The following is a 27,030-nucleotide window of genomic DNA, read 5'->3' as shown; positions in this document are numbered from 1 at the left end:
AACACAAAATCATAAATCAAACAAAACATAGATGGAAACAATAGTATTAGTATTGTAAAATGTATACTTCAAGAGGAAAGGATTAACTAAAATTAAAGGTAAAAGCTACCAAGAAGATAAGAGCTAGAAACCTTTATGTATGGTTCAATATAATCTCTTAGAAATCAAAGCTTTTAACACAAACCACAGTCAGAGTAAGAGACTTCAATACACTTGACTCAGAATTCAGCAGATCAAGTGGCCACACGGGATGGGAGACACTTGATCTCCTAGTGAGGCTCAGGGGTCACTAATAGGCCTCAGAACTACTCACACCTTGAGCCCTGAGAACAGTCAGGGGCTTTGCCTTACCTCTGTACAACTAATAGGTCCTTTCAGAGGACTTTCGCCAAAACAAGAGTACTGGTCCCAGAGAAAATTTAAGTCTTCACTATTAGAGAATACAAAAATTGTCTAGAACTCTTAAATGAGATCTCAACCTCCACCAAATTTTTTTTTAAACCTTCAGGTTTTTGTTTGTCAGACTGGAGAGTCAGAGTCTTATGAACAGAGTACAAAACATCTCTTTGGCTAAGAATTAATTCTGTCACCAATCCTACTACAGGAGGCAGTAAAATAAATACCTATTACTTTTTTAAAAAGAGTTAGAGAGTCACTCTGTTGCCCACGCTGAAGTGCAGTGGCATGATCATAGTGCACTGCAATCTTCGAACTCCTGGGCTCAAGCAATCCTCTCACCTCAGCCTCACAAGTACCTGAGACTACAGGCATGTGCCACTATGCCCAGCTATTTTTCTAAAAACTTTTTGTAAGAGGTGGTCTTGCTATGTTGACCTGATTGGTCTCTCATTCCTGGCCTCAAGCAATCCTCCCACCTTGGCTTCCTAAAGCCCTGAGTTTATAGGTATGAGCCACTGTACTTGGCCCTTATTGCATTTTTTACTATATAAAGATGATACAGGTTTTTAGAGCTCACTAATATCATTACTAAAAAAAATCAGGTCTTAACACAAAACTTCATTTATATTTAAAGCAAGCAACACAAGCCAAATGTCTCTTAATCAATAATAGTATTAAAAATAATACACTTATCTTGAATATTAACCATAATAGAGATAACCATAATAGAGATTTCCCACCGCAATAATATACCATAACTAAGTTGGACTTTTGTCCCCAGGTATGTAAGAATTTTTTCCTACTAGAAAACCTATTTTTTACTAATTACATAAATAAGTTAAAAAAGAAACCATATAGATAGCTCATTAACTGCCAAAAAGGAATTTGTTATAATTATTATCTATTTCTGGATTTTAAAAAAATTCTCAGTTAACTCAAACAGATGCAAGCTTCCCTTAATTGATAAGCTATTCACTAGAAAACGATACAAAAATCTTATTTAAAGGTAAGATATTACTATTAATGGAAAATAAAACAAGACTGTCCACCGTCAGTAGTAGTAGTTGTTCTGGACTTTCATGAATGCAATAAACCAAAAAAAGTATAAGAGGTATTGGAAAGAAGAAATAAAATTATCATTATCTGTAAGAGTTTATCTAGAAAACCAACAAGTATATTTAAATAATGAAAAATGCCAGGGCATAAAAGTCATCACAACAATATGCATCACAGCGCTGGCTGACACTCACGGGGCCCTGGCAGGGCCCAGGGTGCTATGCTGCACTTGGGTCACACTCTCATTTCTCCGCTCAGCAGCAACCTGTGGCAGAGGACCAGACCCACAGAGCTGCAGAAGGGCGCAGCAAGTCCAGACACCACTCAGTTCCCATTCATACCTGGGCCTATCAGGTGGTTCAAGAGAGGTGATTAAATATGTGATGCTAAACAGCCATCCCTCTAGGGGAAAAATAAAACTCGACCTAATCAACACCAGTGCACTCCAGAAGGAACAAAGGGCTATGGATATCTATATAACATGTATATAAGGGATATCTGGAACCTCTGTGACAGACAATGGTTAATATCCTTAAGGAGAAACGAATAAAGCTCTCTGATGCCTCCAGGCAAATGGCAGTGAAGCATAGACTCACAATCTCATTCCATTGTGAAGCCCCTCGAAACCACAGAAAGGAATTTCTTTGTTTCCCCCAAAGGCATTGACTGACAAGGAAAAAGAGAACAGGAAAGAAAACAAAATGTTGGCAGCTACAAAGTTGACGGACAAAAAATAACATCACAAACCTAAGCAAACTAAATCCCAAGCCAGGAGTAGGGAAGGTCAAGGACCCAACCTGAGTTATGGTACAAAATCCCCCAACGGCTCAGGAAATTGGTGGCAAGAGGCACTTCAGGTGGGGGAATGAAGGTGGTTAAAAACAGGACTGGGTTGGAGATCTGTTTACAGAGCAGCCAGAGCTCCAGATGCCTTCTCTTCTCTGCACACCCAGAGGATAAAGTGAGGCTGCTGGACCGGGTGGATATTGAGTTGAGGCACAAGTAAAGCACTGAAAATAAGGGAATTAAATGAATTTACATGGTGAGGGCTGAGATAGTCACTCTCCACCCCAGACCTCTTTTTTGACTGATCCCTTAATCCTGGGTGCCAAGTCGAAGCCCTTATGCAGCAGACTGGAAGGCCCTTCTCTGGGGAATGGATGAGCCCAAGAGGAAGGACCTAAAGACACTGGCATCAGGAGTTTGTCATGGACATGCCATGGGAACAGCTCTCTACTATGAAGACCATAGCCGCAGGTATCATATGCAGGGTAGGACAGGGGTCAGTTTCACAGAGCCCCCCCGCATCTAAACATGAGCAATCAAACCTCAAGCATAAACATGGAGACCTAAAGATACCAACGGAACAAAGGGACTGTAGGAAGCAATCTAGGTAGGGAGATTTGGTGATAAAAGTCAATCTACAATCCTCAGTGTAATTCATATGTGACATTACATCTAGGAAACAAGAACAGAATGCTATAAAATATTTAGGGAACACAAAATCCTAGAAGTTAAAAATACGATAGCAATCATATACAATGGAATTTTATTTAGCTTTAAAAAGGAATGAAATTCTGACACGCTGTAATATGGATGAATCTTGAGGACATTATGCTAAGTGAAATAAGCCAGACCAAAAAGACAAATACTGTATGATTTCACTTACATGAGGTATCTAGAGTAGTCAAATTCATAGTGATACAAAGTAGAATGATGGCTGGGGCAAGAGGGGAATGGCAGGTCAGTATTTAATGGGTACAGAGTTTCAGTTTTGCAAAATGAAAAAGTTCTGGAGATTGGTTACACAGCAATGTGAATATACTCATTAAGACTGAACTGTACACTCAAAAATGGTTCAGATGGCAAATTTTATGTGTATTTTACCACAATTAAAAACCAATAAAATTGAAGTGATGCAAAAACAAAATAAGATGGCAGAAATGATGCATTTAATAGAATTTGGAAGACTAAACTTAGGAAAGCCTTCCAGAAAACAAAACTATGAGGCAAAGAGATAGAAAACAAGAGAAAAAGAATATGCTAATTAGGGGACCAGGGTAAAGGGAGTTCCAGAAAAAGAAAACAGAGTAGAAGAAATTACCAATGAAGTAATTCCAGAAAATAAAGACATAAATTACTGTATTGAAAGGGTACAGTAAGTGACAAGCATGATAGAAAAAAACAAAACTTAAGCTATACAGCAAGGCAAATCACACTGGAAGTTTAGAATCCTGAGAACAACTAGAACCTCCTATGAGTTTTTGGAGAGAAAAGAAGTCACAAAGGACTGGAATCATTTTCTTCTTACCGCAGCACTGGCAAATACAAGACAATGGAGCAATGCCCACAAAATTATAAAGGGAAATCGTTTCTGACCTAAAATTTCATATGCAAGGAATCCATCAAGCATCAGGGTAAAACGAAGCTGCAAAGTCAAATGGTAAAGTCAAGGTAATGACTTTGCAAAGATGCAAAGTCATTACCTTCTATGAACCCATTCTCAGAGAGATACTGGAGGGAAAAAAAAGGAAAAAAAGAATAAGATGTAGGATACAGAAGATAAAAAAAAGAAGGGCAAAGAAATAACAGGTAATCTGTGCACCAGGCATAGAGGGTGGTCATGATGGAAGAGGTCAGAGCTCCAGAAATATCTCAAGATGACATTGCTGCGATCCCTGACCCCTGCGACGTGTGGGGATATCTCACAAAGAGTTGGGGTTGAATTAGTGACACTTACATAGAAAACTAAGTAAACAGACAAAAACAAGATGATTTTAAGTGGAGGGTGAATAAAATGTGTAAAAGAAAAAGCAGCAACAGTGTATACTACTACAAGGCTAATCTATGAATGACAAAGCATCTCTTTTTTTTTTTTTTTTGAGACAGTGTCTCACTTTGTCACCCGGCGCCAGGCTGGAGTGCAGTGGCATGATCTCGGCTAACTGCAACCTCCTCTGCCTCCCGGATTCTTCTATCTCGGCCTTCTGAGTAGCTGAGATTACAGGTGCGCACCACCATGCCCAGCTAATTTTTATATTTTTTAGTAGAGACGAGGTTTCACCATGTTAGCCAGGATGGTCTCGATCTCTTGACCTCGTGATCCACTTGCCTCAGCCTCCCAAAGTGCTGGGATTACAGGCATGAGCCACTGTGCCCGGCTGACAAAGCATCTTAATGTAAACTCCAGGTACACACAACCACAATGAGAGAATGCAAAGACAGGCAGCATGGAGGGTGGCGGGGGAGGCAGTGAAAAAGAAATAAATCCTCATCTTTCACGGGAGATCAAAACACAACATCTAAAATGAAAAACCAGAAATAGCCGTGATAAGCATGCTATTTAGCAACGTAGGGATAAATGCCAAAAAATCAGCAAGGCAACCTGAAAAAGTCTCTGGGGAGCAGGAAGCAGAGCTCTCAGGCCAGGCTGACTGCTTTGCTCATCAGGATCTCTGCAGGCTTGATTATGGGCACGCAGAGCTCTGACAGACATAAAAACCAAAACCAAACCAAAAAGAAATGTTGGAAATTTTGAGGAAAAAAGAACATGCAAATAGAAAAGCAAGCAAAGCAAATGTACTAGTAATTCACAGAAGAAAGATGTAAATGACTAACAAACTGATAAAAGGCACTTCACTTTCATCTACAATGAAGAATGAAAAGAAATGCCATTTTCTCCTCAGACTGAAAAAGATCCAAAGGGTACATGTATTCAGTATTGGGAATTTACATTGTACATCTTGTATACTGCAAAACTTGTATATTGTGTAGAGAAGTATAAACTAAATAAACTTACAGTAGAGCAATTTGAGAATATATATTAAAGTGGAAAGTATAACACACCCTTTTCAAAGCAAATTCACTTCCAGAAACTTATTTGACAAAAATTTTAGCACCATTTCACAACTATTTAGCAAAAGCATAAAAAGGCATGATAAGTGTTACACATTATCATGGCCATGTTTTCCTCCCCAGAGACGAGGCTCTCTGTTGCTCAGACTACAGTAGGGTGGCACGATCATAGTTCACTGCAGCCTTCAACTCTTGGGCTCAAGCCATTCTCCATCTTCAGCCTCTTAAGTAGCTAGTACTACAGGTTCATGCCACCACACCGGTTATTATTATTTGTTGGTAGCCACAGGGTCTCACTATGTTACCCAGGCTGGTTTCAAACCCCTGGCCTCAAGTGATCCTCCCGCCTTGGCCTCCCAATGTGCTGTAAGCCACTGTGCCCAGCCATAACAGAAAGTGGGCAAAGGACATGAATAGACATTTCTCAAAAGAAGATATACAAACGGCCAAGAAACATATGAAAAAAAATGCTCAACATCGCTAATCATCAGGGAAATGCAAAATAAAACCACAATGAGACCACCTTACTCCTACAAGAATGGCCATTATTAAAAAGTCAAAAAATTTAGTCATTTTAAAAAATGAGGTAAAATTCATATATTTTAATTTTATTTTTAAAAATTAGTTCCCCTCTCTCCCTTTCCCTTCTGAGTCTCTAAAGTCCATCATACAACTCTGTATGCCTCTGTGTACCCATAGCTTAGCTCCCACTTGTAAGTGAGAACATATGATTTTTGGTTTTCCATTCCTGTGTTACTTCATTTGTGTTACTTCATTTCGATTCCTGTGTTACTTCATTTAGAATAATGAAGTCCAGCTCCAACCAAGTTGTTGCAAAAGACATTATTTCATTCCTTTTTATGGTTTAGTAGTATTCCATGGTGTGTATGTGTATGTGTATGTATGTGTATGTGTGTGTGTGTGTGTGTGTATGTGTGTGTACATGTATATATCACATTTTCCTTCTCTACTCATTAGTCAATGGGCACTTAGGTTGGTTACACATCTTTGCAATTGTGAATGTGCTGCTATAAATATGTATGTGTATGTATCTTTTCTATATATTGACTTATTTTCCTTTGGGTAGACAGCCAGTAGTGGGACTGTTGAATTAAATGGTAGATCTATTTTTAGTTGGAAAAACATATGGAATCTCCGTTATGTTTTCCAAAGAGGTTGTATTAATTTACATTCCCACCAGTAGTGTACAAGCGTTCCTTTTCCCCACATCCACGCCAACATCTATTGCTTTTTGACTTTTTAATAATGGCCATTCTTGCAGGAGTAAGGTGGTCTCTCGTTGTGGTTTTATTTTGCATTTCCCTGATGATTAGTGATGTTAAGCATCTTTTTCATACGTTTCTTGGCTATTTGTGTATCTTCTTCAGAGAAATGTCTATTCATGTCCTTTGCTCATTTTCTGATAGGACTATTTGTTTTTCTCTTAATGATTTGAGTTCCTTGTAGATTCTGGATACTAGTCCTTTGTTGGACTGTAGTTTGCAAACATTTTCTCGCATTCTGCGGGTTGTCTATTTACTCTGATTATTATTTCTTTTTCTCTGAAGAGCTTTTTAGTTTAATTAGGCGCCACTTATTTATTTTTGTTTTTGTTGCATTTGCTTTTGGGGTCTTAGTCATTAATTCTTCACTTAGGCTGAAGTCTAGAAAGCTTTTCCAAATTGTCTTCTAAAATTTTTATGGTGTCAAGTTTTATATTTAAGTCTTTGATACATCTTGAGTTGATTTTTTTGTATAAGGTGATAGAGACACAAGTCAATAAATGTGATATATCACATAAACAAAAACCATACGATCATCTCGACAGATGCAGAAATAGCATTCGACAAAATTTAGCATCTCTTAATGATAAAAGCTCTCAACAAACTAGGCAAAGAAGGGACTTGCCTCAAAATAATATATATATGGGTATATGACAAACCCACAACCAGCAAAATACTGAATGGGGAAAAGCTGAACACATTCCCCATGAAGACACTAACGACCACCAAGCTGAGAATTAAGTCAGGAACTCAACCCCTTTTACAACAGCTGCAAAACAAAAACAAAAACCTAGGATTATACTTAACCAAGGAGGTGAAATATTTCTACAAGGAGAACCCCAAAACACTGCTGAAAGAAATTAGAGATGACACAAACAAATGAAAACACATCCCATGCTCATACAATCAATATTGTGGAAAGGATCATTCAGCCCAAAGCAATGTACAATCTGCTGAATGAAACACTCATCCAAATACCAACATCATTTTTTACAGAATTAGGAAAACAATCCTAAAATTCATATGGAACCAAAAAAGAGCCTGAATAGCCAAAGCGATCCTAAGTAAAAAGAACAAATCTGGAGGCATCACATTACTGGACTTCAAATTATATTAGTTACTAAAACAGCATGGTACTGGTATAAAAATATGCACATAGACCAATGGAACCAAATTTGTATATTTTAAACCAGGATAATAAAGTGTATAGTTAGTGGCTTTGAGTACATTCCCAATGTGCAACCATCACCAGTCCAGAACATTTTCATCATGCAATAGAAAACTGTACCCACTAAGCAGCCACTCTACTCCCTATTCCCCTCTCTCCTCAGCCCCTGGCAACTACTCATCTTCTTTCTGTTTCTGTGAATTTGCCTATTCTGGATTTTTCTTATAAATGGACTCGTACCAGATGTAGCCTGTGCACCAGCTCTTTGAACTGGCATCATGTCTTCAGGGAACATTCATACTGCAGCCTGTTTCAGTGCCTTGCTCCTTTTTAAAGCTCAATAAAAAGCCCACGTTCAATGATCAGGAGGAGGACCCACAGGACACGGCATGGAATCATGTCCACAGCAATTCGCAGATTTATTACAGTGAAAGGACACAAAGCCAGATCAGCAAAGGGAAAAGGAGCAGGGTGTGAAGTCCAGAGGAAACCAGGCATGAGCTTACAAGAGTCCTCTCCAGCAGTCATGGGCACATTTAAATCCCCAAGCAAGGAGCCATGACAACTCCTGTGAAATGCTGCAAACCAGGGAAGCCCACTAGGGACTCAGTGCCCAGTGTTTTTATCAGGGGCTAGTCACACGGGCGCCTTTTTTCCAGCATATACCACATTCCAGACTCCTCATAGGAAAGCCGCTGTTCAACACAAAGCACGTGTTTGCACCAACAGTTTGAGCACCGTCAGCCCCTCTCATCAGTTCTGGGAATGGTGGGAACTCTCCCATAATCCCAGTTCCCAGACACCAGCCAAGGGCCAGCCTTGCAAGCAGCCTTGCTAAGGAGAGCTGTCCCAGGCCTGCTGAGTTAAATCCCTTCTGCACAGAGGCAAAAACACGGCTGCCAGCAGCATCTGGGCTTTATATTTTAAGGTGATCTTTCTCAGTTTTACTTCCAAAATTTCCAAGGAAGAGGCTGATGGGCCTAGCTTAGACTCATCTGGGCTGCTTCTTTGGTGTTTGTGCAGATGAAGGTGGGAGAATGCCTCCCTCCCCATCTGCTGTGCCAACAGTCTGACAGGTCTCTACACTGTTTGATATTTTTGTTGAGAAAGCCATTTTTATTCCTTGAAGTTTCATACCTCTGGGAGTGCACACACCACTGAGAGTGGGAGTGGGTGTCCCAGAGCACACTAACTCATGAGAGAAAACCAACCAGAAACACGGCCACCAGGAGAGGACTGTGTCTCCCACAACATGGGAAAGCTCTTTGTCTTTATTTTCCAAACAAATTCCACTGTTGTCTCAGGTTGTAGAACAATACCTTTGCCACTGAAAATGCCACTGAAAACCACTGTGTCAGGAATGGCGCAGAAGCAGAGAATGGGTGGAAAAGGTCTTAACAGAGTGGAAGCCCAAAGAGCCACACATCTGCTACTGAGACTCTATCTTCACAAGGAAGTCAGGGAAAGGACCACTCTGATGGCAATAAACATGTCAAAAGCTTTAAGTTCTTTGAATTATGCATGTAGCCCTCAAGAGACCTGTCTCAAAAAAGAAAACAACAAACAGAACCCCAAGTGGCCTGATATTTCAGAGACTGCTTGCTATTGGCTAAGCAGATTTAAGTGCTTATCTGTGAGAATTCAGACAGAAAAACAGAATTTGCCTGCAATGTGGGTGTTCTTTCCAGATTTAAAACAAGATTCAGTTTGGACAAGACTCTCATCCAGGATGGGGTGCAGTAGTGTGATCTCGGCTTGGCCTCCTGGCCTCAAGCTATCCTCCCACCTCAGCCTCCCAAGTAGCTGGGACTATAGGTGTGTACCACCACAACCAGCTAATTTTTTTGGTATGTCCAGCCTGGTCTCGAACTCCTGGGCTCAACGGATCTCTCTGCCGTGGCCTCCCAAAGTGCTGAGATTACAGGTGTGAGCCACTATGTCAGGCCCCAATAGGATTTGAACTATAGAAGATACTTGTATGTATCTTCATCTAAGGAATTCTTGCATTAGGTCAGTGCAAAAAGTAATTGCGGTAATGGCAAACACTGCAATCACTTTTGCACCAACCTAATATATATCTTCATTTAAGTAAACTTTCTCTATAGTCGAATTGTAAATAATTTGTTTGGTAGGTCATCTAACTGAAAAACTTCTGTTCCAACTACTCAGCTCTGCAGTCGCAGAAAAAAACAGTTCTAGAGAATATGTAAATGAATGTGTGAAGCTGCGTGCTTACAAAACTTATTTACAAAAAAACGTGGTGAGCTGGATTTGCCATTCATCTGAGTCAAGACTTAAATCTAGTTTAACAGTGTCAGACTCATATCATTACTATTTCAAATTGCAAAAGCTTTGATGATACAAAATGCTCACTTTTATTACCTTTATAAAATAAGAAAGGACCATGTCAAAATGTGAAAATTCTGAGTTATAACACAGTATATGCGATTCAGGCTAAGGGTATTTTTAGGTAAGCCACTTGGAAAAATGCTGTTTTTCTGAAAAATGTTTTATCAATCTTTTATGTTTATATTTTAACTTAAAAAGATGCCATTTAGGGAGAAATTGCTGACTTGTTAATTGTCACAGGGCTGTGAAGTGGGACAGCAGCACTGCAGATGGTGCCCAGCCCAGGAGGCCCCTCAGGTCCATTCCTGACACTGTCATTCCAGGAGAGCACCCTCCTCATGGGTTTTGTTTCTTCATTTTAAATCTTTTCTCCAAAGCAACTGGTTTAATTATTGAGTACAATACTTCTTTCTGGCCTTTCCTTCAGAGTTTCCACCTCCAAATTGTAGATCATAATATAACCTCTGATACAAAGAATACGGTTGGATTATGAATGGCAATAATAAAAGAAATACTTGGGAATCCTGCCTCCCGAGTAAAAACTAGATTACTAATACCTTGCATCTACCTCTTTTATTTTATTGTTTTGCTTCAATTATTACTATCATTATTATTTGATCAGCCTCCTGAGTAGCTGGGATTACAGGCGCACACCACCATGACTGGATAATTTTGGTATTTTTAGTAGAGACAGGGTTTCACAATATTGGTCAGACTGGTCTCAAACTTCTGACCTCAGATGATCCATCACCTCCCAAAGTGCTGGGATCACAGGCACGAGCCACTGCGCCTGGCCTTCAATTATTTTTTAATATATAAAGCAATACCTGTGTATTTTTTAAATTACAGTTTGATAATATTTATAACTTAAATGGCAGCTCCTACCCCATCCAATGTACTCTGTCCCAACAGCTCCCTGATCCCTCTACTTAAGCCCTTCAAACTGCACTTACTCTTTTTAAATAAATAACTTATTGATATATAAATCACATACCACAAAATATATCCTTTAAAAATGTGCTTGCTGTTCAGTGGTTTTGACCATATACAAGGTTATGCAACCCCCACTGCCCACTTCTGGAACATTTTCAACCCCCAAAGAAGCTCTGTCTCATTAGCAGTCAGTCTCAATCCCCTCTCCCCAGCTCCCAGCAACCACTCATCTCCTCTCTGTCTCTATGGATTTGCCTATTCTGGACATTTTATATAAATGGAATCATACGAGATATGACATTTTGCACCTGACTTCTTTATGTAAAGAAGAGGCAGTTTCAAAAACATTTTCCTTTCTGTTAAAAATATAACACATTCGGTAGGACATAGTGGCTCAGGCCTGTAATCCCAGTACTTTGGGAGGCTGAGGTAGGTGGATCACGTGAGGTCAGGAGTTTGAAACCAGCCTGACCAACATGGAGAAACCCTGTCTCTATTAAAAATACAAAATTAGCCAGGTGTCGTGGCGCATGCCTGTAGGCCCAGCTATTCAGGAGGCTGAGGCAGGAGAATTGCTTGAACCCAGGAGGTGGAGGTTGTGGTAAGCTGAGATCTCACCGCTGCACTCCAGCCTGGGTGACAGAGCAAGACTCCATCTCAAAAAAAAAAAAAAAGAAAGAAAGAAAGAAAGAAAAGAAAAGAAAAAGCATTTCATTCTTTCATTTGCATGTCTTTGGTGACCAATGGGGTTGAGCAATTTAACATTTGTTTTAAAAAACATTTTAATATTTCTGGCTATTTCTAACTACTTAGAATGCCTGTTAATGATTGAAACCAACCACTTTAACTTATGTGGCGTTCACTATATTGAGCTCCAGGATCTACAGTCAGAGGTGGTTGTCTGAGCTTGTGCTGCAGAGATGTTCAATGCCACATTAGATCCCTTGGCAATACATGGGCAGTGCAATGAAATGCAGGCACTAAGGTGTCCATGACTTTAAGGGTAGCCACTTTCCAGCTGGGATGAAACACAGGTCAAGCAACCATTACCTTTTTGGGGCTTTGAACCCTCACCCAGAAGCACCATTTCCACTGAAAATGATCAACCTATGATGCAATACTGGTTCAACTCTCCAATCTCATCGCACCCACTCTGTGCCTGTTGCCCATCGCCTTGGCCACAAAGCCTTCCTCTGTCCCCTCAGCATGGCAAACTCCTTCCTGCCCCAGGCACTTGGCTCCAACTGCCTCCTGTACCTGGGATCCTGTCACTACATCTCCACAGGGCTGGCTCTTCCTTCCATTTTGGTCCAGGTGTACATGTCACCTCCTCATCAGGCCTTCCCAACCCAGAGCACCCCAGGCACTCCTGTCCATCCTGTGCAATTCTCTGCACAGCCCCTGGGCCTGTTCCCCTTCCACTTCTCTTTTCTTTGTTGTCTGTCCCACTCCCCTTGACCCACCTTCTTCCTGGGGGTCTAGGCCTGGTTGCTGAGCACAGTGTCCAGCAAGTATTTAAAATATATTCACTGAGTGCATACATGTGCACGTAGCGTTAGCCTGGAGATCCCCCCTCCGCCCACTTCCTTGGACTGAAATTCATTTGGTCATCCCATAGTCACTACTCACCTAATTGACTGTCTCAGGTTGGGTCTGAAAGATCCCCACGATGTACCCCCTCACCCTGAAGCTGCCTGAACCAAACTGCTGGATGCAGCACTGCTCCTGTCAACAGCAGCACCCAGTCTCCAACACCTGCTCTTCCTGCAGCCTCAGCCAGGCTCCATTCATCCTCTGACTCTCACTCCTCTGGGCCCAGTGCTTATAAAATAAAATCATAAGTCCCTCAAACTTTGATTCCTCCTGGGTTACCATGAAAAGATAAAACGTGAATCATAATGATGTACAAGGGGTGTGTGGGGAAGAAACGATCCTGCTGACAATGAAATTCTCTTACTAAACCATCTTTCCTCAATGATCTTAGGTTAGTGGCCTCACTGAAGGCACACAAAGGAAGAGGCAATTAGAGGATATTTATACTCCAGTGTCTATGAACACACTGGGAGGAGAAACATGATCGGAAGAGGGTAAAGGTCTTATTTCAGTTTAAACTTGTGGTGCTTCTCTTATACATCAGAAATCACAGTCATTCTGTTCAAAGTTTCCTGAGAAAGGGAAAATAGCTCCCTGAGCTATTCAACTATCTGCCACAATTTTTGATTTAGTTTCGCATAAATGAAGCTCTTAACTATGAAGTATACTACGGTAGCAAAGCTTGTAAAACAGGCTTGTTATAAAAAATAGCAATTGCTTATTGTCATACAGAATATAGAAACATGAATTTCTGTTAAGAGGTAAATGAACTCAGGAGCCATGGGGTCAATGACCCACTCCATGGGCAGTATAGGGCCTTCCCCGTCAGGAGGCTTCAGACTTTTTGGGTCAGGCCTTGTAGGAGGACGCTCAACATAAAAGGTGCCTCTGTGGAATCCAGATCCAGCTACAGAACGTCGTTCTTCTTGGTGCCTGTGGGCTGACTTGGACAGGCCAGCACTAAAGCATTAGCGTGCTGAGGTTCACAGCTGCGAGTGTGGTGCCATTGGGTCCTTTGTCCTGATAGGCATCTCCTGACAGGGGATGGTCAGCTTGCTTTGCCCTCTGCCTTCCCCTTGCTGAGGCCCTTGGCCTGTAAATCACTCTGATTAATGTGTGAAATTCAGCCTGGCCAGGCACGGTGGCTCACGCCTGTAATCTCAGCACTTTGGGAGGCCAAGGAGGGCGGATCACCTGAGGTCAGGAGTTTGAGACCAGCCTGGCCAACATAGTGAAACCCTGTCTTTTAAAAAACAAACAAACAAAAAAAGAAATTCAGCCTTAGATCTCTCCTAAGTCCTCTGTCACTTCCCAAGAAGCATGAGGCACAACTACTCCACATCCCCACGGCTCACACCTTGACTGCGCTCTTAGGGCTCTGCCATGTCCTAGACTCTCCGGCTGACACTGGCGGTGTGGTCAGTGAAGGGTGAAGTCTGCCAACTCTGGAGTGAACTTGGAATCAGATTCCTTCCCAGAGCCTCCAGGTAAGAGCCCGGACAACAGCTGGACACAGGGAGCAGAAAATGCACCTGGGCTCATAAGGGCTTCTGATGTACAAAACCGTGAGCTGCTAAATGCGTGTAGTTTAAACAGCTATCTTTGTTGTCTTTTGCAGCAATGGAAACCCGACAGAGTGGAATTACCAGGATGAAGAGGTAACATGGAATTCCACAGTTCCTTCCTTAGGCTCAGATTATTTTCTTGGCCAGATGATGAAAGAGTGGTGGTCTCTTCTTCAGGCCATCGGTGTCTCCATCGTTCATGTCCACTGTTTCTCACCTTTTACAGCATGCAGACAGTTGGCAGCTGGAGCCACAAAACTGGAAACAGTTCTCTCAGGCTTAGGCCTGAGTTTTAGATCAGAGGTTTTCAACACTGCTTGCATGTTAGAAACACCTGAGTGAATGTCCCAGGTGATTCTGGGGCTACAACAAAGAACCACAGGCATGGTGGCTTATAAACAACACAGAGTTCTTCTTTGCAGTTCTGGAGGCTGGACAGTCCAAAGTCAAGGCAGGTTTGGTGTCTGGTGAGGGCCCATTTCCTGGTTCACAGGTGATATCTTCTCACTGTGTCCTCACATGGTGGGAGGGGCAAAGCAGCTATAAGTTTTCTTGGATAAGTGCTCTCACCCCAGGAGGGGACCAAATCACCTCCCTAAGGCCTCACTGCCTAACACCCTCACATTGGTGATTAGGTTTCAACATACCAATTTGGGGTCGGGAAAAGAGGAACATAAAACACTCGGAACACAGTAGCAGCTTTTGAGAAATCCTGGTGCCTGGGGCCCTCCACGTTAGAATTTGATTCTTTAGATTCAGGGTTAGGCCCAGACACAGGTATTTTTAAAAGCTCTCTAGGTGGTTCCAATGCATAGTCCACATTGAGAACCATGCCTGGGGTGCAGAATTCTAAGATGCCCCTATGACTTCTACTCCCTGGTGTCAACCTGGCATTATTCCCATGATTACCTATAGCAAAGGGATTTTACATGTGATTAGCTGATTAATAAACTGACCTTTGGGTAGGGAGAAGATCGGGTGGGCCTGACCTAATCACACTGGGTGTTTAGAGGGAGAAAAGTTCTCTCCAGCCGGTTAAAGAAGAAGTCTGAGATTGGAAGCACGACCACAAGGGCACTGCCACGCGGAATGAGCCTCCATCTGGGAGGTGAGCGTGACCCTGGCCAACAGCCAGAGGTTAAAGGGGAACCGTGGTTTTACAACGGTGAAAAGCTTATCAGCCCCTGGATGAGCATGGATGCAGGCTCTCCCCAGACCCTCTGGGTAAGGGCGCTGCTCGGCTGATACCCTGACTGCAGCCTCAGGGGATCCTCGGTGGACAGCCTCCTGAGCCACACTTCTGACCTGCTGCGAGCTAACGAACATGTGATGTTTACATCCCTAAGTCTGTGATGATTTGTTACACAGTGAAAGAAAACTAATGCAATGATTTAGATGAAAGCAATAAAAGTACTTGGCCATTTCTAGCCAAACTGTTTTCAAAGTTATATTTTCCATAAGAGTGAACTTTGCTGTCACTTCACATCTTTTCCTTTCTGCTACAATACTGCTGTAATATTCTAAACTGGCATGAAACCAGAGGACTTTAAAATTCTTAAACTTGGCATATTACAACTTCCTAAGAATTAACGGATTCCAGCTTTGGAGATGCAGGTGAGACGTACGGACTCCCTACCCATGCCCTTGCCTGATTCACCAGCATTGGCCAAAAGCCCAGGGAGCACAGCCAAGGTGCCACCCACGAAGGGGTGAGGCAGCTGTACCTCTTGATGCTTCTTGGGAGGTGACAGAGGACGTAGGAGAGACTTAAAGCTGAATTACATACATTCATCAGAATGACTTTTAACCCAAGATCCCCCAGCTGGGGGAAGGCAGAAGGGGAAGCAAACTGAGCATCCGTGGCCTGGCTGAGGTCTGAGGGCATCAAGACAGGGAGAGAGGACAAAGGCACCACAATCAGTGGCACCACAATTACAGTTGTCAACCTCACAACTGCAGAGCAGCCCACGTGGCAATTTCTGGCCATGGCTAGGACCTCAGCAAGGACTAATGCTTTAGTGCTAGAAAGTCCCTGTTTCCTGCTGGCCATCAGCTAGGGGCCCTTCTTGGCTCCTTCTCACGTGCTCCTTCCTTTTCAAGCCACCAAGAACATGCAGAATCCTTCTCATGGTTTGAATTTCCCCACTTCTGCCACAAGCCAGAGTCATAGCTTGCCTTTTACAGGGGTCTGTGATCAGGTGAGGCACATCCAGACCACCTCCGTGTGTCATATAAAGGGGAGGACATTAGACAAGGGAGAGTCATGGGCTCCTCCTTAGAATTCTGCCTGTCACATTCACCCTCTTGGCTTTTTGTCCTTTCAGAATTCTCACTGGTAATTACATTAGAGATAGAGATTTTCTTATCATAACACAAAACTAGAAGCTCTAAGTAGATTTTTAGATCAAAGAAGGGAAGTGCAGGGGTTCCCTGGGTCAGGGTGGTCCTTGGCTTGGAAAACAGCTAACAGGCATTAGAAGCACGAAATCTGAGGACTGGGAGTAGTTTGCAGGGCCTTTCTGGGAGTGACTTCTTCCAAAAAGACCCCAGGATGTCTAAGTTGAGCAGAACGTGTGAAAGGGTCTCCTAGGAGCATCATTTTGAGCTCAGTGAGGGCCTCACTTCACGGCGAGGGCAGACTCACATTCTTTCACTGGGTCTTAATCCTGAGTGACTCAAGAAAGTTAGGCAGCTTGGTCCAGGGCTCTGCAGGTGGGTCTGGCTGCAATACTCACTTCCCAGTGCTGCTGACCTGGGGCAGCCACCGTACATCACTTCAGCTCCTATTGCCACAGTCACTGCAGTGAGGACTTCCTTACTCTGACCCTCCAAGCCTAGTCCTTGATGGGAAATAAACTTTCGTGCAGACACCAAAGCCCTCAGGGGAGCGGAACAAGTGCTGGAATGTCACCTCCCTGATCACTGTATATAAATTGTACCATTCACCCAACATTCCCAAACCTCCTTCCCCGATTTATTTCTCTCCACAGCAATACCCCCTTTCAAATATGGCACGTTACCTTTTTCTTTCAGTTAACTGCCAGACCCCATGAGAATGTATGCTCCGTGAGAGCAGGGACTTTTGCTGTGTAATCCCCAGCACCTGCAATTACCTAGAGCTGAACAGGTCCCTCAACAAAAATTCAAACTATACACCTAACTTTTCCCACATACAAAAATTAATTAAGATGAATTAAAGATTTAAATGTAAGACCTCAAACTATTAAAAATCCTAAAAGAAAAACCTAGGAAATACCCTTCTTGACATCAGTCTTGGCAAAGAAATTTTGGCTAAGTCCCCCAAAACAACTGCAGCAAAAATAAAAATTGACAATTGGGACCTAATTAAAGAGCTTCTGCACAGCAAAAGAAACAAAGAATAGAGTAAACAGACAACTTAAAGAATGGGAGAAGATATTCACAAACTATGCATCTAATATTCAGAATCTATAAGGAACTTAAACAGATCAACAAGCAAAAAACAAGTAACCCCATTAAAAAATGGACAAAGGACATGAACAAACACTTCTCAAAAGGAGACAGACAAGTGTCCAATAAACATTTGAAAAAATGCTGATCATCACTCATCCATCAGAGAAATGCAAATCAAAACCACAATGAGATGCCTTCTCACATGAGTCAGATGTGAGAAGTTGAAAAGTAACAGTTGCTGGTGAGGCTATGGAGAAAAGGGAACACTTATACACTGTTGGTGGGAATGTAAATTAGTTCAGCCAGTGTGGAAAGCAGTTTGGAGATTTCTCAAAGATCTTCAAACAGTGCTACCATCAAACTCAGCAATCTCATTACTGGGTATGTACCCAAAGGAAAACAAATCATTGTACCAAAAAGATACGTGCACTTGCATGTTCATTCCAACACAAGTCACAATAGCAAAGATATGGAATGAATCTAAATACCCATCAATGATAGACTGGATAAAAAAAATATGTACATATACACCATGCAATACAACACAGCCATAAAAAAGGAAACCATGTCCTTTGCAGCAAGATAGATGCAGCTGGAGGCCAGTATGTTACGCAGACTAACGCAGGAACAGAAAACCAAAAACCGCATGTCCTCACTTATAAATGGGCACTAAACATCAAGTACAACTGGAAACAACAGAAACTGGGGATTCCAAAAAGGGTGAGGGAGGGTGGGGGGCAAGGCCTGAAAAGCTAACCATTGGGTACTATTCTCAGTACTTGAGTGATGGGATCAATTGTACCCTAAGCCTCAGCATCACACAATATACCAATGTAACAAACCTTACATTGGTAAGGTTTCAGGGGTACATGTGCCCCCAAATCTAAAATAAAAGGTGAAATAGATATAGATATAGATATAGATATAGATATAGATATAGATATAGATATAGATATAGATATTATATAAGTAATCCTCCCGCCTCAGCCTCTCAAAGTCCTGGGATTCTGACTACTGATATGACAGAGACTCCCGATCCTGCTAAAGTACTATCTGGCCTGCATCTTGGCTGAGACTGGGTTTTTCTTTCCAGCTTCTTTCTCTCCTCACCTCTCCAAAAAGCTTGATTCTGGGGAGGGAGTGTTGTGGTGCTAGAATCTTCAGAAGGTTTAGCAAAATGTTGTAAGAATGCTGGGGATTACTGAGACTCCGTTTCCAAAACAAACAAACTATCATTGATTTTAAAGAGGATTTCTATTTAGTGTGAAAGATATAACAATAAAGCTTTTACAGGAAAACACAAGGGCAATATGCTCATGATCCAGGAATAAACAACTTCTTATGTAAAATGCAAAAAGCACTAACCATTAGAGAAAAGATTGATAAATTAGACTTAATTAAGAACTTTGTTCATCAAAAGAAGAAAATTTAAGACACACTGGGAGAAGGTATTCGCAAAGGACTTATACGAAGAATATATAAATAACTCTTAAAACCAATAAGGAAGAGAATGACGCCTGATTCTTAAAATGAGCAAAAGTTCATGTCCTGCCAACAGAGCCAATAAATCCACCCCCCACAACAAACAAAGTGGGCAAAACATCTGAGCAGGTGCATCCCCGGAGGGACTATCCACATGGCCAATTCGCATATGAAAAGGTGCTCCCTCTCCACTGCCAAAAGAAAACCACAGTGAGACACTACTACACATTACCCACATGAGCTCCAGTAAAAAGACTGATGCTACCAAGTGTTCATGAAAATGCACAGAAATCAACCTCTTATCAACTGCTGAAAAGACACAAATTATACAAATATTTCAGTCACCTATTTGGCATGATCCTAGAATGTATGCATGCCCTACAGCCCAGGAACTCCATTCCTAAGTATGTATCTGGTGGTAATGAGCACATATGTGTTTCAAGAAACATGCACGAGAACACCACAGCACTATTCACCTTAGCCCCAAACTGGACATGACTCAACTGTCTGTCCATCAATAACAGAATGGACAACTAAATAATGGCATAACCCTACAATGGGTTACTAAATGGTGAAGAAAATGAACAAACTACAGTACAGGTGACAACATGAATAAATCTTACTGACTCAATGCTGTGTAAAAAAAGGCTAGATGCAAACATTATATAGTCTTTAAAGTTCCATTTGTAATAAAATTCAAATGCAAGCAACACTAACATAATATTTAGGGCTGCATACTTTTGTTAAAATCCATAAAGAGAAGAATTGAGGACAATGGTTATCTTAGTAGTGAGGGGTAATACTGAGGGCTGCATACTCTATTTGCCTCTCTATCTAGTTGAATAGAACGATGATAATTACACACATGTTGGCCCACCAAGCGCAGGCACACACAGAACGTGCACTAGTACAGGACTGCTACTGCCCAGGGCTGGCTGGAAGTCAGCTGACGTTGTCCCTTACCATGTAATCTTTCGTCTTCTTCTGGCACCATTTCAGTAGAGCATTGTGCTTGGAGCTGCCATATTCCTGGGCCAAGGCCATGAGAGGGTCTCTTCTTTCTACACTGGTTACAGAGAAGAGCATATGGTAAGGAGAAGATGCTAATGTTCAGAATCCTCAAATATACAGAAATAAATACCTACTTTAGAAAAGGAAATGTCTAGTTTATTCAGTCAGACTCTAAAGAAACGACCAAATTAGTGACATTAATATTACATTTTATGATGTCTCATAGTGTGAAATAAACATGAAATTGTGCCTCCTGACTGTCATGAGTCTAGGGAGAGTTTTGCTACATTTTGTTTTAAAATCCATCTGTCATTCATCCATCTAGTCTTTTATTTGTGTAAATATAATTCAGTCTAGAACCTTTAATTCAATCTCATTTGAATTAAAGAAAGACACCTATACGAAAGCATTCTACACATTAAGACTATACCAGTATCTAAATAACAAGTAAAAGGTAGAGATTGGCATGGCACAGTGGCTCATGCCTGCAATCTGAGAACTTTGGAAAGCTAACGGGGAAGGATCACTTGAGTCCAGGAGCCGGAAACCAGCCTGGGCAACAGAGTGAGACCTCAACTCTGAAATAAATAAATAAACAAACAAATAAGCTGGGCTGGTGAGGCACACCTGTAGTCCCAGCTATTCAAGAGGCTGAGATGGGAGGACTGCTTGAGGCCAGAAGTTCAAGGATGTAGTGTGTTATGATTATATCACTGCACTCCAGCCCGGGCAACAGAACAAGACACCCATCTCTTAAAAAAAAATTAAGGTATATTGGAAGGGCATATTAAAAATACCAGATAACCTGCCATTGCTTTATCTCAATGAGATAAATGCAAAATTGAAATAAATTAATTTTACTAAGTTTTCACTATGAAAGAGATTAACATCAATAGCATATTAACATACACATAGCCTTCCTGTATGCATTTCTGGTATATTGAAAACAATTTTAAAGAAGCACTAATTCTGGTTTTCAAAACTTCTTTTGATTATTTAAATCTCGTGCACATAAACAGGACAATATGTAATATCTGGGGCTTTAAATTCAACCTCTAAAATATATGACTTCATCTATTTGGGTCCAAATACAGGCTACATCCAAAGGTATAACAATAAGACCTGAACTTACTCATGAATCCTTTGATAATACTTGTATTTGTAATTATACTAGTTATTAAAAAGCTACTACTTAGCTACTTGGGAGGCTGAGGCAGGAGAAGTGTTTGAACCCGAAGCAGAGGCTGCAGCCAGACTCTGTCTCAAAAAAAAAAAAAAAAAAAAAAGCAATTACTCCGAAAGTAGCCAATTTTATATACTGGTAAGTATTCAATACATTCATATTGATTATGAATGAGTATACTCATTCGTAAGTCTTACTGGGTGGCCTGTTACATGTGTTGCACAATGCAAGGGGCTGGGAAAGATACCAAATGTGAGCTAAACATTTACTGTCCACTAAATTACAGCATAAATGGAGATCAAGGCATATACTGTGCAGCAGTTATCAACAGCACAAAGCAGTACAGAAACTAAACAAATGAAACGGTGTAGGACACCAAAGTCAGAGAAGGGAGATGTCAGCCAGGCGTGGTGGCTCACACCTGCAATCCCAGTGTTCTGGGAGGCTGAGCTGGGCAGATCTCTTGAGGTCAGGAGTTTGAGATCACCCTGGCCAAAATGCTGAAATCCCACCTCTACTAAAGAAAAAAAAATACAAAAATTAGCTTGGTGTCGTGGTGCATGCCTATAATCCCAGCTACTCAGGAGGCTGAGGCATGAGAATCACTTGAATTCAAGAGGCAAAGGTTGCAGTGAACCCAGATTGCACTACTGCACTCCAGCCTTGGAGACAGGGAGTGAAGATCCATCTCAAATAAAAGAGAGAGAGAGAGAGAGAGAGAGAGAGAGAGAGAGAGAGAGAGAGAAGGGAGAGGTCAATGCTGCCAGGCATTAGCTATAACTTCATGGAAGTTCTGACCTTCAAATAAAAAGAACAGTATTTAGAGTATGAAAGGAGAAGACAATTTAAGTTAGAATCTTATAGACAAAGACTTACACTCAAAAATGCTTGTGCAATATTGCTAAGGGACGGCCTAAAACAGGCTCAGCTCGAGGGAGAGGCTGGGCCATTCTGGCAGGTGGGTAGGGGTGGTGCGAAGTAGTAGAGCATCTAGAAGACCAGGATGGGGAGTGTGGATGACAGAGTCATGGCAGATTTCTGCAAGGTCTGCAGCAGGATATGCTCAGTGCTTCAGAATATTAACCAACATGAAGAAACAGGAAGACATGACAGAGGAAAACAGTTGAAAGAGGTTTGCTGTAACCTGAGTAACCAGGGGCACTGAAAAGGGAGGAGCTGACAGAGGTATGGGAGCAAAGACCAGCTCTTAGTGACCTCCCTGCTGGCCTTACAGTCCTCTCCCTCTGCCAACCCCTCTTTCACATCCCTGAGAAACTCCTCTTTAAACACTGATTTTCAAATGCCTCCCTAATCCTCATAAGCCAGTTTTCCGATGACTCCTCCTTAAAATGTGGGTCCCATCTCACTGTACCACAACTCAAAAACAGGAACAAAATCCCATAAACTTGGCGGTTCCTCAGTGCTTAACCAAAATAAAGCACAAGCCTCTTCCTTAGCAATGAAGACTATTTGCAATATGGCTCCAACCTGCTTTCCAGCTGGAATGTCCTAGTCACCTATCCACCAACCAACACATACTGACAGAGAGTCTACCATGCACATATATGGCAGGGTATCTGCCCTCAGGAAGGCCAGTCTAGTCCAGACACATGCCACTACCCACATTCCCTGAATTACTACTGCTCTTTAAACTTCTTCGGCCAACTAACAACTCTCTAGTACTTTCCCTATTCAGTACTGTTTTTTCATAGCCCTTAATTTCATCTTGCAAACTACTTACTGTCCGTCCAGCGTCCTCCTTTTAAACTCACTGAAGGCATGCACTGCATCTTAATTATTTTCATGCAGGAAATATTTGTCAAAGTCACTTGGCCAGGAGGACAAAACAGAAGGAAGAATAAAAGCTGATCAGCCTATGGTTTTCTGATTTCTTACCGTTTGAGACATGACACCTGGACTACTTTGTGTTTCCCTCTTTCTTGGGGCCACTTGCACTTTCCCTCTGGTGGAAGTGCTCAGCAGTCTCATGTCCCCAAATCCCAGAGAAGGGGATGTGCTCAGTGACTCCAGCAAGGGACTCTTGCGGAGGTGGGGGTCTGGCTTCAGTTCCTAGGTCCTTTCCTTTAGAAGATCTATGGGAACAATCACATAATCACCTATTTTTGAAGAAGAGGCTCTTGATCGCCATCCAACTTCATTCTCCAGTACAGTACAGTTCTTTTTATCCTCAAGCATAAACATATATATGCTTCTGATATGGTGAAAATGAACTAGGGATGTGGGTTCTCCAGGCAGGACCACTACATCTTTATAGGATCTATCACCAATCAACCTTGTTCAAACATTATTAATTTCAAGACAATGTCATCAGAGCATTAAACCAAGCATGTACCCTTAATAAGGGCCTTGTAAAATTGCCCTTACCCAGGGAAAGACATTACCTGCCCTTACCTGGGGAAAGACATTTACTGACAGACATCTGAGAGAGAGAGAGAGAGAGAGAGAGAGAGAGAGAGAGAGAGACAGAGACAGACAGACAGACAGACAGACAGAGTGACAGGAAAATGCCTCGTGATGATCAGTCACAGGCAGCAGCAGGCAAGAGGCTGGAAACCAAAAAGAACTATTTTACAAGAGAAAAGGCCATTCCAGCCAAGGGCCTGGTTCAATAAAAAAAGAAGTAGAAATTATTCTTTCAAAGCTCTTTTCTGCTGTCATATTAGTCGGAATCAAAACAGGTAATGAAACAGACTAAATCCTCCAGATGATATTTCTTTTTCTTTCTTAGAGATGCAGTTTTGCTATGTTGCCCAGGCTTGATTTGCACCTAACCTCCTGGGCTCAAGTGATCCTCCCACCACAGAATCCTGAGTATCTGGGACTACAGGAGAATGCCTTGATGCCTGATGAGATGATATTTCGTAAAGGCCCATAAAAGTGTAGAATAGGAGAAACCTTTCAAGATTGTCTAGTTTATAGTCACAGAGGAAACTGGAGCTCAGAGAACTAAGTGTCTTGTTCAGAGCTACACAGCAAGCCAGAGACCAGGCCCACAGTTGCTGCCCATGACCCACATATAGTCACAGAAGAAAACAATCCTTCTACAGCTCACAGCCACCAATTATGGGTACTAAAGTTGGGAGTGGGGCTAATTAGTTCTAAATAGCAGAGAAAAACAGTATTTACATCAGTAAAGAGAACAACAAAAACAGCCCATTAATCCCTGTTTCTGCAGCTTCTGATGACCTCAGTGTTGACAAGCAACTTCTGGGGATTGCTGCAAGCAAGCAGTTGTCACTGTGGTCCTTTGTTATTACAGTAAATAGAATCATCCAAGCAGACAGGTGCCTGGTGAGGGCTAAGTGAGGAGGACTGTCAATGAGGTATTTACTTCACAGCAATAGTTGTTGTGATCTCAACTTTAGTATGCATCTTGGCAATTAAAATACTTCCTCTGCTTAACAGTCCTTGGCCCGTTCTGATCCAGTTCACCAGTAGGTTGGATAGCATATAATTGGGGTCACTGGTCCCTTCTAAATCAAGATGTTCTATAGATTATTCCTTTAAAGGCAAAACTTTTGGCTGATCCTAATGAAACACGTAGATAAGTGTTTATTAGTTAAGAGTTTATAGCCCTGCTGCTAGCACCTTGTATTATGTCATTATTCTGCTCATGATTGCAAGGTTCAGCCTGGATGCCCGGACCACTAGATTGCCTTAATTTGATTCTATTTTTTAGCTTGCAAAAAATGACTTATATTCCAAAGAAATTTAAATGTTGAAATTTAAAAAAAAAATGGTTTTTTTTTGGTTTTTTTTTTTTTTGCCAAGCATGGGAGCTCACGCCTCAGTGCTTTGGGAGGCTTAGGCAAGAGGACTGCTTGAAGCCAGGAGTTCAAGACCAGCCTGAGCAACAAAATGAGACCCTATGTCTTAAAAAAAAAAATCAGCAGCAAAGTTCCTGTCTCCCTAGCACAAGCACACTGAGAGGTGCAGCTGGCAGGAGACAAGACAACTTTTTCCTCGCGTCAGCTGCACTGCTGGATCTAACATCCATGACATGGCCATTATTCAGGGGTTGAAACTGCAGTAAGTCAAAAGTCCTTTATGTTTATGTAATTTACCTGAGAGTGGAAGGTCAGGAAAGTCCGAGCACTGAGTCACCCCTCTGCCGGCCGACTGCACACTGCTCTAAGCCGGATGCCTCGGTAAAAAACAGCGGATTCCATTCCTAAGGAGAAAAGAAAAGAAAAACCAGGAGGACACCAGCACAGTGAGCTTGAGACATCAATAACAGCACAAACCCAGGGGTCTGTGTGTGCATGTGTGTGTGCGTGCATGCCCAACAGTTCTTAAACACAGTGGAATAACTGGGGGAGTTTTTAATTAACTCATTTATTCAAGCAGGTAATACATGCAATAGACACCATCCTCAAAGGAAACATAAAGGGCAAATAGTGAAGAGAAAGTCTCCCTTTCACTCCTGTTCCTCAATTCTCCCCAAGGGTAGTCATTACTAATTAACTTGGTGAGTATCTTTCCTGGAATGTTCTCTGTATATTCAAGGACGTGTGTAAAAGTTTTCTGTTTTGAATGGCCAACAAGTATATGAAAAGATGCTCAATATCATTAGTCGTCAGGGAAATGCAAATCAAAATCACAGTGACATGCCACCTCACACCTGTTAGGAAGGCCATTATCAAAAACCAGGAAATAACAAGTGCTGGTGAGGAGATGCAGAAACCCTTGCACAGTGTTCATGAGAGTGTACAGTGGTGTAGCCGTTACGGAAAACAGTACAGAGCTTCCTCAAAAACATAAAAATGGAACTATCAAATGATCTAGCAGTGCCACTTCTAGGTATTTATCCAAAAGAATCGAAAACAGAATCTTAAAGAGATAGTTACACTCTCATCATTGTTGCAGCATTATTCACAACAGCCAAGAGGTGGAAGCAACCCAAGTGTGCACCACCAGATGAAAAGATGAAGAAAACATGGTATATAATATACAATGGAATATTATTCGGCCCTAAAAAATAAAGAAATCCTGTCCCATGCTACAACATAAATGAGCCTTGAAGACATTATGCTAAGTCAAAGAAGCCAGCCACACAGAAGGATAAATGCTGCATGATTCCACGTATGTGTGTGTATTAGTCTGTTTTCATGCTGTTATAAAAACAAGTCAGTTACTTCCAAGATACAATGGGAGTGCAGGCATTGAATAAATGCTCCTGTTCCAAATGGGAGAAATTGTCCAAAATAAAGAAGCCACAGGCCTCATGCAAGTCCAAAACCCAGTGGGGCAGTCATTAAATCTTAAAGCTCTGAAATGATCTCCTTTGACTCCATGTCTCACATTCCCATCGCTGATCCAAGGGGTGGGGCTCTTACGGTCTTGGGCAACTCCGTCCCTATGGCTTTGCGGGTGACAACATTCTGTCTAGCTGCTTTCATGGGCTGGCATTGATTGCCTGTGGTTTTTCTGGGTGCATGGTACATGCTATCAGTGGATCTACCCTTCTGGGGTCTGGAGGACAGTGGCCTCGTCTCACAGCTCTACTAGGCAGTGCCCCAGTGGGGTTCTGTGTGGCGGCGCCAACCTCACATTTTTCCTTAGCACTGTCCTAGCAGAGGTTCTCTATGAAGGGTCCATCCCTGCAGCAGACTTCTGCCTGGACATCCAGGCGTTTCCATACATCCTCTGAAATCTCTGAAATCTAGGCAGAGGTTCCTAAACCTCAGTTCTTGACTTCTG

General features: G+C 41.9%; 1 pseudogene; it reads right to left on the bottom strand.

Moving 5' to 3' along the window:
• LOC101040465 (cytospin-B-like) overlaps positions 1-26,774 on the bottom strand; it is a 49,158-nt pseudogene extending 22,384 nt beyond the window's left edge.
• Positions 26,775-27,030: the final 256 nt, after the last annotated feature.

The sequence above is a fragment of the Saimiri boliviensis genome, chromosome 17, assembly GCF_048565385.1.
Source record: "Saimiri boliviensis isolate mSaiBol1 chromosome 17, mSaiBol1.pri, whole genome shotgun sequence".
NCBI lineage: Eukaryota > Metazoa > Chordata > Mammalia > Primates > Cebidae > Saimiri > Saimiri boliviensis.
This window is presented reverse-complemented; position numbering and strand designations above follow the sequence as displayed.